The sequence below is a fragment of the Ambystoma mexicanum genome, chromosome 4q, assembly GCF_040938575.1.
Source record: "Ambystoma mexicanum isolate Mex_15411 chromosome 4q, UKY_AmexF1_1, whole genome shotgun sequence".
NCBI lineage: Eukaryota > Metazoa > Chordata > Amphibia > Caudata > Ambystomatidae > Ambystoma > Ambystoma mexicanum.
Window position 1 is genome coordinate 531,240,830 of NC_090928.1, and position 12,656 is coordinate 531,253,485.

General features: G+C 38.5%; 5 non-coding genes across 5 annotated transcripts; all 5 read right to left on the reverse strand.

Annotated features, from left to right (window-relative positions):
- Nucleotides 1-90: 90 nt before the first annotated feature.
- On the reverse strand, nucleotides 91-163 carry TRNAK-CUU (transfer RNA lysine (anticodon CUU)). Its single transcript has one exon. It is a non-coding gene; the product is annotated as a tRNA-Lys (tRNA).
- Nucleotides 164-2,109: 1,946 nt separating this feature from the next.
- On the reverse strand, nucleotides 2,110-2,182 carry TRNAN-AUU (transfer RNA asparagine (anticodon AUU)). The gene has a single exon. It is a non-coding gene; the product is annotated as a tRNA-Asn (tRNA).
- A 1,287-nt stretch (nucleotides 2,183-3,469) lies between these two features.
- TRNAN-AUU (transfer RNA asparagine (anticodon AUU)) lies at nucleotides 3,470-3,542 on the reverse strand. Its single transcript has one exon. It is a non-coding gene; the product is annotated as a tRNA-Asn (tRNA).
- Nucleotides 3,543-3,644: 102 nt separating this feature from the next.
- On the reverse strand, nucleotides 3,645-3,717 carry TRNAK-CUU (transfer RNA lysine (anticodon CUU)). Its single transcript has one exon. It is a non-coding gene; the product is annotated as a tRNA-Lys (tRNA).
- A 3,461-nt stretch (nucleotides 3,718-7,178) lies between these two features.
- On the reverse strand, nucleotides 7,179-7,251 carry TRNAN-AUU (transfer RNA asparagine (anticodon AUU)). The gene has a single exon. It is a non-coding gene; the product is annotated as a tRNA-Asn (tRNA).
- Between the last annotated feature and the right edge of the window lie 5,405 nt (nucleotides 7,252-12,656).

Here is a 12,656-nt window from a genome sequence, read left to right on the forward strand (position 1 = left end):
CTCTAGTTTTCTTCCCTATCCCTGCACTGCCGTTTTCCACAGATAGGATGTATTTTTTTGGTCAAAAAGCACTAAAATTTTAGTTGTTTTCGCCCAACGTGGGACTCGAACCCACGACCCTGAGATTAAGAGTCTCATGCTCTACCGACTGAGCTAGCCGGGCTCCTTTGGATACCTATAGTTTTCTTCCCTATCCCTGCACAGCCGCTTTCCACAGATAGGATGCTGTGTAATCATAGGCTCTGGTGGAGTTTGGAAAGAAAATACACATCAGCCAGAGGCAGAAATAGTCTAAGAAAGTATCAAACACAATTACCAGTCAATATCAGAACGCATTGAAGAATATCAGGAAATAGCCGATTAAACCTGTGTGGAAAAAAGTCTTATTTGTGTTTTCTCCACTTTATTTTATAGTAAGATGATACATACTTTTTCTTTTACAGTGAATACATTAAGGTGTGGTATTGCCCCATTACACATCATCCAGACATGCATTCATATATTGCATGTTAACAATGAAAATATTGCAAATATTGTAAAGAGACTTTCAATTTCTATTTTTTTGGTCAAAAAGCACTAAAATTTTAGTTGTTTTCGCCCAACTTGGGGCTCGAACCCACGACCCTGAAATTAAGAGTCTCATGCTCTACCGACTGAGCTAGCCGGGCTCCTTTGGATGCCTATAGTTTTCTTCCCTATCCCTGCACTGCCGCTTTCCACAGATAGGATGCTGTGTAATCATAGGCTCTGGTGGAGTTTGGAAAGAAAATACACATCAGCCAGAGGCAGAAATAGTCTAAGAAAGTATCAAACACAATTACCAGTCAATATCAGAACGCATTGAAGAATATAAGGAAATAGCCGATTAAACCTGTGTGGAAAAAAGTCTTATTTGTGTTTTCTCCACTTTATTTTATAGTAAGATGATACATACTTTTTCTTTTACAGTGAATACATTAAGGTATGGTATTGCCCCATTACACATCATCCAGACATGCATTCATACATTGCATGTTAACAATGAAAATATTGCAAATATTGTAAAGAGACTTTCAATTTCTATTTTTTTGGTCAAAAAGCACTAAAATTTTAGTTGTTTTTGCCCAAGGTGGGGCTCGAACCCACGACCCTGAGATTAAGAGTCTCATGCTCTACCAACTGAACTAGCCAGGCTCCTTTGGATGCCTATAGTTTTCTTCCCTATCCCTACACTGCCGCTTTCCACAGATAGGATGCTGTGTAATCATAGGCTCTGGTGGAGTTTGGAAAGAAAATACACATCAGCCAGAGGCAGAAATAGTCTAAGAAAGTATCAAACACAATTACCAGTCAATATCAGAACGCATTGAAGAATATCAGGAAATAGCCGATTAAACCTGTGTGGAAAAAAGTCTTATTTGTGTTTTCTCCACTTTATTTTATAGTAAGATGATACATACTTTTTCTTTTACAGTGAATACATTAAGGTATGGTATTGCCCCATTACACATCATCCAGACATGCATTCATATATTGCATGTTAACAATGAAAATATTGCAAATATTGTAAAGAGACTTTCAATTTCTATTTTTTTGGTCAAAAAGCACTAAATTTTTAGTTGTTTTCGCCCAACGTGGGGCTCGAACCCACGACCCTGAGATTAAGAGTCTCATGCTCTACCGACTGAGCTAGCCGGGCTCCTTTGGATGCCTATAGTTTTCTTCCCTATCCCTGCACAGCCGCTTTCCACAGATAGGATGCTGTGTAATCATAGGCTCTGGTGGAGTTTGGAAAGAAAATACACATCAGCCAGAGGCAGAAATAGTCTAAGAAAGTATCAAACACAATTACCAGTCAATATCAGAACGCATTGAAGAATATCAGGAAATAGCCGATTAAACCTGTGTGGAAAAAGTCTTATTTGTGTTTTCTCCACTTTATTTTATAGTAAGATGATACATACTTTTTCTTTTACAGTGAATACATTAAGGTGTGGTATTGCCTCATTACACATCATCCAGACATGCATTCATATATTGCATGTTAACAATCAAAATATTGCAAATATTGTAAAGAGACTTTCAATTTCTATTTTTTTGGTCAAAAAGCACTAAATTTTTAGTTGTTTTCGCCCAACGTGGGGCTCGAACCCACGACCCTGAGATTAATAGTCTCTTGCTCTACCGACTGAGCTAGCCGGGCTCCTTTGGATGCCTATAGTTTTCTTCCCTATCCCTGCGCTGCCGTTTTCCACAGATAGGATGTATTTTTTTGGTCAAAAAGCACTAAAATTTTAGTTGTTTTCGCCCAACGTGGGGCTCGAACCCACGACCCTGAGATTAAGAGTCTCATGCTCTACCGACTGAGCTAGCCGGGCTCCTTTGGATGCCTATAGTTTTCTTCCCTATCCCTGCGCTGCCGTTTTCCACAGATAGGATGTATTTTTTTGGTCAAAAAGCACTAAAATTTTAGTTGTTTTCGCCCAACGTGGGGCTCGAACCCACGACCCTGAGATTAAGAGTCTCATGCTCTACCGACTGAGCTAGCCGGGCTCCTTTGGATACCTATAGTTTTCTTCCCTATCCCTGCACAGCCGCTTTCCACAGATAGGATGCTGTGTAATCATAGGCTCTGGTGGAGTTTGGAAAGAAAATACACATCAGCCAGAGGCAGAAATAGTCTAAGAAAGTATCAAACACAATTACCAGTCAATATCAGAACGCATTGAAGAATATCAGGAAATAGCCGATTAAACCTGTGTGGAAAAAAGTCTTATTTGTGTTTTCTCCACTTTATTTTATAGTAAGATGACACATACTTTTTCTTTTCCAGTGAATACATTAAGGTATGGTATTGCCCCATTACACATCATCCAGACATGCATTCATATATTGCATGTTAACAATGAAAATATTGCAAATATTGTAAAGAGACTTTCAATTTCTATTTTTTTGGTCAAAAAGCACTAAAATTTTAGTTGTTTTCGCCCAACGTGGGGCTCGAACACACGACCCTGAGATTAAGAGTCTCATGCTCTACCGACTGAGCTAGCCAGGCTCCTTTGGATGCCTATAGTTTTCTTCCCTATCCCTGCACTGCCGGTTTCCACAGATAGGATGCTGTGCAATCATAGGCTCTGGTGGAGTTTGGAAAGAAAATACACATCAGCCAGAGGCAGAAATAGTCTAAGAAAGTATCAAACACAATTACCAGTCAATATCAGAACGCTTTGAAGAATATCAGGAAATAGCTGACTGAACCTGTGTGAAAAAAAGTCTTATTTGTGTTTTCTCCACTTTATTTTATAATAAGATGATACATACTTTTTCTTTTACAGTGAATACATTAAGGTATGGTATTGCCCCATTACACATCATCCAGACATGCATTCATACATTGCATGTTAACAATGAAAATATTGCAAATATTGTAAAGAGACTTTCAATTTCTATTTTTTTGGTCAAAAAGCACTAAAATTTTAGTTGTTTTTGCCCAACCTGGGGCTCGAACCCACTACCCTGAGATTAATAGTCTCTTGCTCTACCGACTGAGCTAGCTGGGCTCCTTTGGATGCCTCTAGTTTTCTTCCCTATCCCTGCACTGCCGTTTTCCACAGATAGGATGTATTTTTTTGGTCAAAAAGCACTAAAATTTTAGTTGTTTTCGCCCAACGTGGGACTCGAACCCACGACCCTGAGATTAAGAGTCTCATGCTCTACCGACTGAGCTAGCCGGGCTCCTTTGGATACCTATAGTTTTCTTCCCTATCCCTGCACAGCCGCTTTCCACAGATAGGATGCTGTGTAATCATAGGCTCTGGTGGAGTTTGGAAAGAAAATACACATCAGCCAGAGGCAGAAATAGTCTAAGAAAGTATCAAACACAATTACCAGTCAATATCAGAACGCATTGAAGAATATCAGGAAATAGCCGATTAAACCTGTGTGGAAAAAAGTCTTATTTGTGTTTTCTCCACTTTATTTTATAGTAAGATGATACATACTTTTTCTTTTACAGTGAATACATTAAGGTGTGGTATTGCCCCATTACACATCATCCAGACATGCATTCATATATTGCATGTTAACAATGAAAATATTGCAAATATTGTAAAGAGACTTTCAATTTCTATTTTTTTGGTCAAAAAGCACTAAAATTTTAGTTGTTTTCGCCCAACTTGGGGCTCGAACCCACGACCCTGAAATTAAGAGTCTCATGCTCTACCGACTGAGCTAGCCGGGCTCCTTTGGATGCCTATAGTTTTCTTCCCTATCCCTGCACTGCCGCTTTCCACAGATAGGATGCTGTGTAATCATAGGCTCTGGTGGAGTTTGGAAAGAAAATACACATCAGCCAGAGGCAGAAATAGTCTAAGAAAGTATCAAACACAATTACCAGTCAATATCAGAACGCATTGAAGAATATAAGGAAATAGCCGATTAAACCTGTGTGGAAAAAAGTCTTATTTGTGTTTTCTCCACTTTATTTTATAGTAAGATGATACATACTTTTTCTTTTACAGTGAATACATTAAGGTATGGTATTGCCCCATTACACATCATCCAGACATGCATTCATACATTGCATGTTAACAATGAAAATATTGCAAATATTGTAAAGAGACTTTCAATTTCTATTTTTTTGGTCAAAAAGCACTAAAATTTTAGTTGTTTTTGCCCAAGGTGGGGCTCGAACCCACGACCCTGAGATTAAGAGTCTCATGCTCTACCAACTGAACTAGCCAGGCTCCTTTGGATGCCTATAGTTTTCTTCCCTATCCCTACACTGCCGCTTTCCACAGATAGGATGCTGTGTAATCATAGGCTCTGGTGGAGTTTGGAAAGAAAATACACATCAGCCAGAGGCAGAAATAGTCTAAGAAAGTATCAAACACAATTACCAGTCAATATCAGAACGCATTGAAGAATATCAGGAAATAGCCGATTAAACCTGTGTGGAAAAAAGTCTTATTTGTGTTTTCTCCACTTTATTTTATAGTAAGATGATACATACTTTTTCTTTTACAGTGAATACATTAAGGTATGGTATTGCCCCATTACACATCATCCAGACATGCATTCATATATTGCATGTTAACAATGAAAATATTGCAAATATTGTAAAGAGACTTTCAATTTCTATTTTTTTGGTCAAAAAGCACTAAATTTTTAGTTGTTTTCGCCCAACGTGGGGCTCGAACCCACGACCCTGAGATTAAGAGTCTCATGCTCTACCGACTGAGCTAGCCGGGCTCCTTTGGATGCCTATAGTTTTCTTCCCTATCCCTGCACAGCCGCTTTCCACAGATAGGATGCTGTGTAATCATAGGCTCTGGTGGAGTTTGGAAAGAAAATACACATCAGCCAGAGGCAGAAATAGTCTAAGAAAGTATCAAACACAATTACCAGTCAATATCAGAACGCATTGAAGAATATCAGGAAATAGCCGATTAAACCTGTGTGGAAAAAGTCTTATTTGTGTTTTCTCCACTTTATTTTATAGTAAGATGATACATACTTTTTCTTTTACAGTGAATACATTAAGGTGTGGTATTGCCTCATTACACATCATCCAGACATGCATTCATATATTGCATGTTAACAATCAAAATATTGCAAATATTGTAAAGAGACTTTCAATTTCTATTTTTTTGGTCAAAAAGCACTAAAATTTTAGTTGTTTTCGCCCAACGTGGGGCTCGAACCCACGACCCTGAGATTAAGAGTCTCATGCTCTACCGACTGAGCTAGCCGGGCTCCTTTGGATGCATATAGTTTTCTTCCCTATCCCTGCACAGCCGCTTTCCACAGATAGGATGCTGTGTAATCATAGGCTCTGGTGGAGTTTGGAAAGAAAATACACATCAGCCAGAGGCAGAAATAGTCTAAGAAAGTATCAAACACAATTACCAGTCAATATCAGAACGCATTGAAGAATATCAGGAAATAGCCGATTAAACCTGTGTGGAAAAAAGTCTTATTTGTGTTTTCTCCACTTTATTTTATAGTAAGATGATACATACTTTTTCTTTTACAGTGAATACATTAAGGTGTGGTATTGCCCCATTACACATCATCCAGACATGCATTCATATATTGCATGTTAACAATGAAAATATTGCAAATATTGTAAAGAGACTTTCAATTTCTATTTTTTTGGTCAAAAAGCACTAAAATTTTAGTTGTTTTCGCCCAACGTGGGGCTCGAACCCACGACCCTGAGATTAAGAGTCTCATGCTCTACCGACTGAGCTAGCCGGGCTCCTTTGGATGCTGATAGTTTTCTTCCCTATCCCTGCACTGCCGGTTTCCACAGATAGGATGCTGTGTAATCATAGGCTCTGGTGGAGTTTGGAAAGAAAATACACATCAGCCAGAGGCAGAAATAGTCTAAGAAAGTATCAAACACAATTACCAGTCAATATCAGAACGCATTGAAGAATATCAGGAAATAGCCGATTAAACCTGTGTGGAAAAAAGTCTTATTTGTGTTTTCTCCACTTTATTTTATAGTAAGATGATACATACTTTTTCTTTTACAGTGAATACATTAAGGTGTGGTATTGCCCCATTACACATCATCCAGACATGCATTCATATATTGCATGTTAACAATGAAAATATTGCAAATATTGTAAAGAGACTATCAATTTCTATTTTTTTGGTCAAAAAGCACTAAAATTTTAGTTGTTTTCGCCCAACGTGGGGCTCGAACCCACGACCCTGAGATTAAGAGTCTCATGCTCTACCGACTGAGCTAGCCGGGCTCCTTTGGATACCTATAGTTTTCTTCCCTATCCCTGCACAGCCGCTTTCCACAGATAGGATGCTGTGTAATCATAGGCTCTGGTGGAGTTTGGAAAGAAAATACACATCAGCCAGAGGCAGAAATGGTCTAAGAAAGTATCAAACACAATTACCAGTCAATATCAGAACGCATTGAAGAATATCAGGAAATAGCCGATTAAACCTGTGTGGAAAAAAGTCTTATTTGTGTTTTCTCCACTTTATTTTATAGTAAGATGACACATACTTTTTCTTTTACAGTGAATACATTAAGGTATGGTATTGCCCCATTACACATCATCCAGACATGCATTCATATATTGCATGTTAACAATGAAAATATTGCAAATATTGTAAAGAGACTTTCAATTTCTATTTTTTTGGTCAAAAAGCACTAAAATTTTAGTTGTTTTCGCCCAACGTGGGGCTCGAACCCACGACCCTGAGATTAATAGTCTCTTGCTCTACCGACTGAGCTAGCCGGGCTCCTTTGGATGCCTATAGTTTTCTTCCCTATCCCTGCGCTGCCGTTTTCCACAGATAGGATGTATTTTTTTGGTCAAAAAGCACTAAAATTTTAGTTGTTTTCGCCCAACGTGGGGCTCGAACCCACGACCCTGAGATTAAGAGTCTCATGCTCTACCGACTGAGCTAGCCGGGCTCCTTTGGATACCTATAGTTTTCTTCCCTATCCCTGCACAGCCGCTTTCCACAGATAGGATGCTGTGTAATCATAGGCTCTGGTGGAGTTTGGAAAGAAAATACACATCAGCCAGAGGCAGAAATAGTCTAAGAAAGTATCAAACACAATTACCAGTCAATATCAGAACGCATTGAAGAATATCAGGAAATAGCCGATTAAACCTGTGTGGAAAAAAGTCTTATTTGTGTTTTCTCCACTTTATTTTATAGTAAGATGACACATACTTTTTCTTTTCCAGTGAATACATTAAGGTATGGTATTGCCCCATTACACATCATCCAGACATGCATTCATATATTGCATGTTAACAATGAAAATATTGCAAATATTGTAAAGAGACTTTCAATTTCTATTTTTTTGGTCAAAAAGCACTAAAATTTTAGTTGTTTTCGCCCAACGTGGGGCTCGAACACACGACCCTGAGATTAAGAGTCTCATGCTCTACCGACTGAGCTAGCCGGGCTCCTTTGGATACCTATAGTTTTCTTCCCTATCCCTGCACAGCCGCTTTCCACAGATAGGATGCTGTGTAATCATAGGCTCTGGTGGAGTTTGGAAAGAAAATACACATCAGCCAGAGGCAGAAATAGTCTAAGAAAGTATCAAACACAATTACCAGTCAATATCAGAACGCATTGAAGAATATCAGGAAATAGCCGATTAAACCTGTGTGGAAAAAAGTCTTATTTGTGTTTTCTCCACTTTATTTTATAGTAAGATGATGCATACTTTTTCTTTTACAGTGAATACATTAAGGTGTGGTATTGCCCCATTACACATCATCCAGACATGCATTCATATATTGCATGTTAACAATCAAAATATTGCAAATATTGTAAAGAGACTTTCAATTTCTATTTTTTTGGTCAAAAAGCACTAAAATTTTAGTTGTTTTCACCCAACGTGGGGCTCGAACCCACGACCCTGAGATTAAGAGTCTCATGCTCTACCGACTGAGCTAGCCAGGCTCCTTTGGATGCCTCTAGTTTTCTTCCCTATCCCTGCACTGCCGGTTTCCACAGATAGGATGCTGTGCAATCATAGGCTCGGGTGGAGTTTGGAAAGAAAATACACATCAGCCCGAGGCAGAAATAGTCTAAGAAAGTATCAAACACAATTACCAGTCAATATCAGAACGCTTTGAAGAATATCAGGAAATAGCTGACTGAACCTGTGTGAAAAAAAGTCTTATTTGTGTTTTCTCCACTTTATTTTATAATAAGATGATACATACTTTTTCTTTTACAGTGAATACATTAAGGTATGGTATTGCCCCATTACACATCATCCAGACATGCATTCATACATTGCATGTTAACAATGAAAATATTGCAAATATTGTAAAGAGACTTTCAATTTCTATTTTTTTGGTCAAAAAGCACTAAAATTTTAGTTGTTTTCGCCCAACGTGTGGCTCGAACCCACGACCCTGAGATTAAGAGTCTCATGCTCTACCGACTGAGCTAGCCAGGCTCCTTTGGATGCCTATAGTTTTCTTCCCTATCCCTGCACTGCCGCTTTCCACAGATAGGATGCTGTGTAATCATAGGCTCTGGTGGAGTTTGGAAAGAAAATACACATCAGCCAGAGGCAGAAATAGTCTAAGAAAGTATCAAACACAATTACCAGTCAATATGAGAACGCTTTGAAGAATATAAGGAAATAGCTGACTGAACCTGTGTGAAAAAAAGTCTTATTTGTGTTTTCTCCACTTTATTTTATAATAAGATGATACATACTTTTTCTTTTACAGTGAATACATTAAGGTATGGTATTGCCCCATTACACATCATCCAGACATGCATTCATATATTGCATGTTAACAATGAAAATATTGCAAATATTGTAAAGAGACTTTCAATTTCTATTTTTTTGGTCAAAAAGCACTAAAATTTTAGTTGTTTTCGCCCAACGTGGGGGTCGAACCCACGACCCTGAAATTAAGAGTCTCATGCTCTACCGACTGAGCTAGCCGGGCTCCTTTGGATGCCTATAGTTTTCTTCCCTATCCCTGCACTGCCGTTTTCCACAGATAGGATGTATTTTTTTGGTCAAAAAGCACTACAATTTTAGTTGTTTTCGCCCAACGTGGGGCTCGAACCCACGACCCTGAGATTAAGAGACTCAAGCTCTACCGACTGAGCTAGCCGGGCTCCTTTGGATGCCTATAGTTTTCTTCCCTATCCCTGCACTGCCGCTTTCCACAGATAGGATGCTGTGTAATCATAGGCTCTGGTGGAGTTTGGAAAGAAAATACACATCAGCCAGAGGCAGAAATAGTCTAAGAAAGTATCAAACACAATTACCAGTCAATATCAGAACGCATTGAAGAATATCAGGAAATAGCCGATTAAACCTGTGTGGAAAAAAGTCTTATTTGTGTTTTCTCCACTTTATTTTATAGTAAGATGATGCATACTTTTTCTTTTACAGTGAATACATTAAGGTATGGTATTGCCCCATTACACATCATCAAGACATGCATTCATACATTGCATGTTAACAATGAAAATATTGCAAATATTGTAAAGAGACTTTCAATTTCTATTTTTTTGGTCAAAAAGCACTAAAATTTTAGTTGTTTTCGCCCAACGTGTGGCTCGAACCCACGACCCTGAGATTAAGAGTCTCATGCTCTACCGACTGAGCTAGCCGGGCTCCTTTGGATGCCTATAGTTTTCTTCCCTATCCCTGCACTGCCGCTTTCCACAGATAGGATGCTGTGTAATCATAGGCTCTGGTGGAGTTTGGAAAGAAAATACACATCAGCCAGAGGCAGAAATAGTCTAAGAAAGTATCAAACACAATTACCAGTCAATATGAGAACGCTTTGAAGAATATAAGGAAATAGCTGACTGAACCTGTGTGAAAAAAAGTCTTATTTGTGTTTTCTCCACTTTATTTTATAATAAGATGATACATACTTTTTCTTTTACAGTGAATACATTAAGGTATGGTATTGCCCCATTACACATCATCCAGACATGCATTCATATATTGCATGTTAACAATGAAAATATTGCAAATATTGTAAAGAGACTTTCAATTTCTATTTTTTTGGTCAAAAAGCACTAAAATTTTAGTTGTTTTCGCCCAACGTGGGGGTCGAACCCACGACCCTGAAATTAAGAGTCTCATGCTCTACCAACTGAGCTAGCCGGGCTCCTTTGGATGCCTATAGTTTTCTTCCCTATCCCTGCACTGCCGTTTTCCACAGATAGGATGTATTTTTTTGGTCAAAAAGCACTACAATTTTAGTTGTTTTCGCCCAACGTGGGGCTCGAACCCACGACCCTGAGATTAAGAGACTCAAGCTCTACCGACTGAGCTAGCCGGGCTCCTTTGGATGCCTATAGTTTTCTTCCCTATCCCTGCACTGCCGCTTTCCACAGATAGGATGCTGTGTAATCATAGGCTCTGGTGGAGTTTGGAAAGAAAATACACATCAGCCAGAGGCAGAAATAGTCTAAGAAAGTATCAAACACAATTACCAGTCAATATCAGAACGCATTGAAGAATATCAGGAAATAGCCGATTAAACCTGTGTGGAAAAAAGTCTTATTTGTGTTTTCTCCACTTTATTTTATAGTAAGATGATGCATACTTTTTCTTTTACAGTGAATACATTAAGGTATGGTATTGCCCCATTACACATCATCCAGACATGCATTCATACATTGCATGTTAACAATGAAAATATTGCAAATATTGTAAAGAGACTTTCAACTTCTATTTTTTTGGTCAAAAAGCACTAAAATTTTAGTTGTTTTCGCCCAACGTGGGGCTCGAACCCACGACCCTGAGATTAAGAGTCTCATGCTCTACCAACTGAACTAGCCAGGCTCCTTTGGATGCCTATAGTTTTCTTCCCTATCCCTACACTGCCGCTTTCCACAGATAGGATGCTGTGTAATCATAGGCTCTGGTGGAGTTTGGAAAGAAAATACACATCAGCCAGAGGCAGAAATAGTCTAAGAAAGTATCAAACACAATTACCAGTCAATATCAGAACGCATTGAAGAATATCAGGAAATAGCCGATTAAACCTGTGTGGAAAAAAGTCTTATTTGTGTTTTCTCCACTTTATTTTATAGTAAGATGATACATACTTTTTCTTTTACAGTGAATACATTAAGGTATGGTATTGCCCCATTACACATCATCCAGACATGCATTCATACATTGCATGTTAACAATGAAAATATTGCAAATATTGTAAAGAGACTTTCAATTTCTATTTTTTTGGTCAAAAAGCACTAAAATTTTAGTTGTTTTTGCCCAAGGTGGGGCTCGAACCCACGACCCTGAGATTAAGAGTCTCATGCTCTACCAACTGAACTAGCCAGGCTCCTTTGGATGCCTATAGTTTTCTTCCCTATCCCTACACTGCCGCTTTCCACAGATAGGATGCTGTGTAATCATAGGCTCTGGTGGAGTTTGGAAAGAAAATACACATCAGCCAGAGGCAGAAATAGTCTAAGAAAGTATCAAACACAATTACCAGTCAATATCAGAACGCATTGAAGAATATCAGGAAATAGCCGATTAAACCTGTGTGGAAAAAAGTCTTATTTGTGTTTTCTCCACTTTATTTTATAGTAAGATGATACATACTTTTTCTTTTACAGTGAATACATTAAGGTATGGTATTGCCCCATTACACATCATCCAGACATGCATTCATATATTGCATGTTAACAATGAAAATATTGCAAATATTGTAAAGAGACTTTCAATTTCTATTTTTTTGGTCAAAAAGCACTAAATTTTTAGTTGTTTTCGCCCAACGTGGGGCTTGAACCCACGACCCTGAGATTAAGAGTCTCATGCTCTACCGACTGAGCTAGCCGGGCTCCTTTGGATGCCTATAGTTTTCTTCCCTATCCCTGCACTGCCGGTTTCCACAGATAGGATGCTGTGTAATCATAGGCTCTGGTGGAGTTTGGAAAGAAAATACACATCAGCCAGAGGCAGAAATAGTCTAAGAAAGTATCAAACACAATTACCAGTCAATATGAGAACGCTTTGAAGAATATAAGGAAATAGCTGACTGAACCTGTGTGAAAAAAAGTCTTATTTGTGTTTTCTCCACTTTATTTTATAATAAGATGATACATACTTTTTATTTTACAGTGAATACATTAAGGTATGGTATTGCCCCATTACACATCATCCAGACATGCATTCA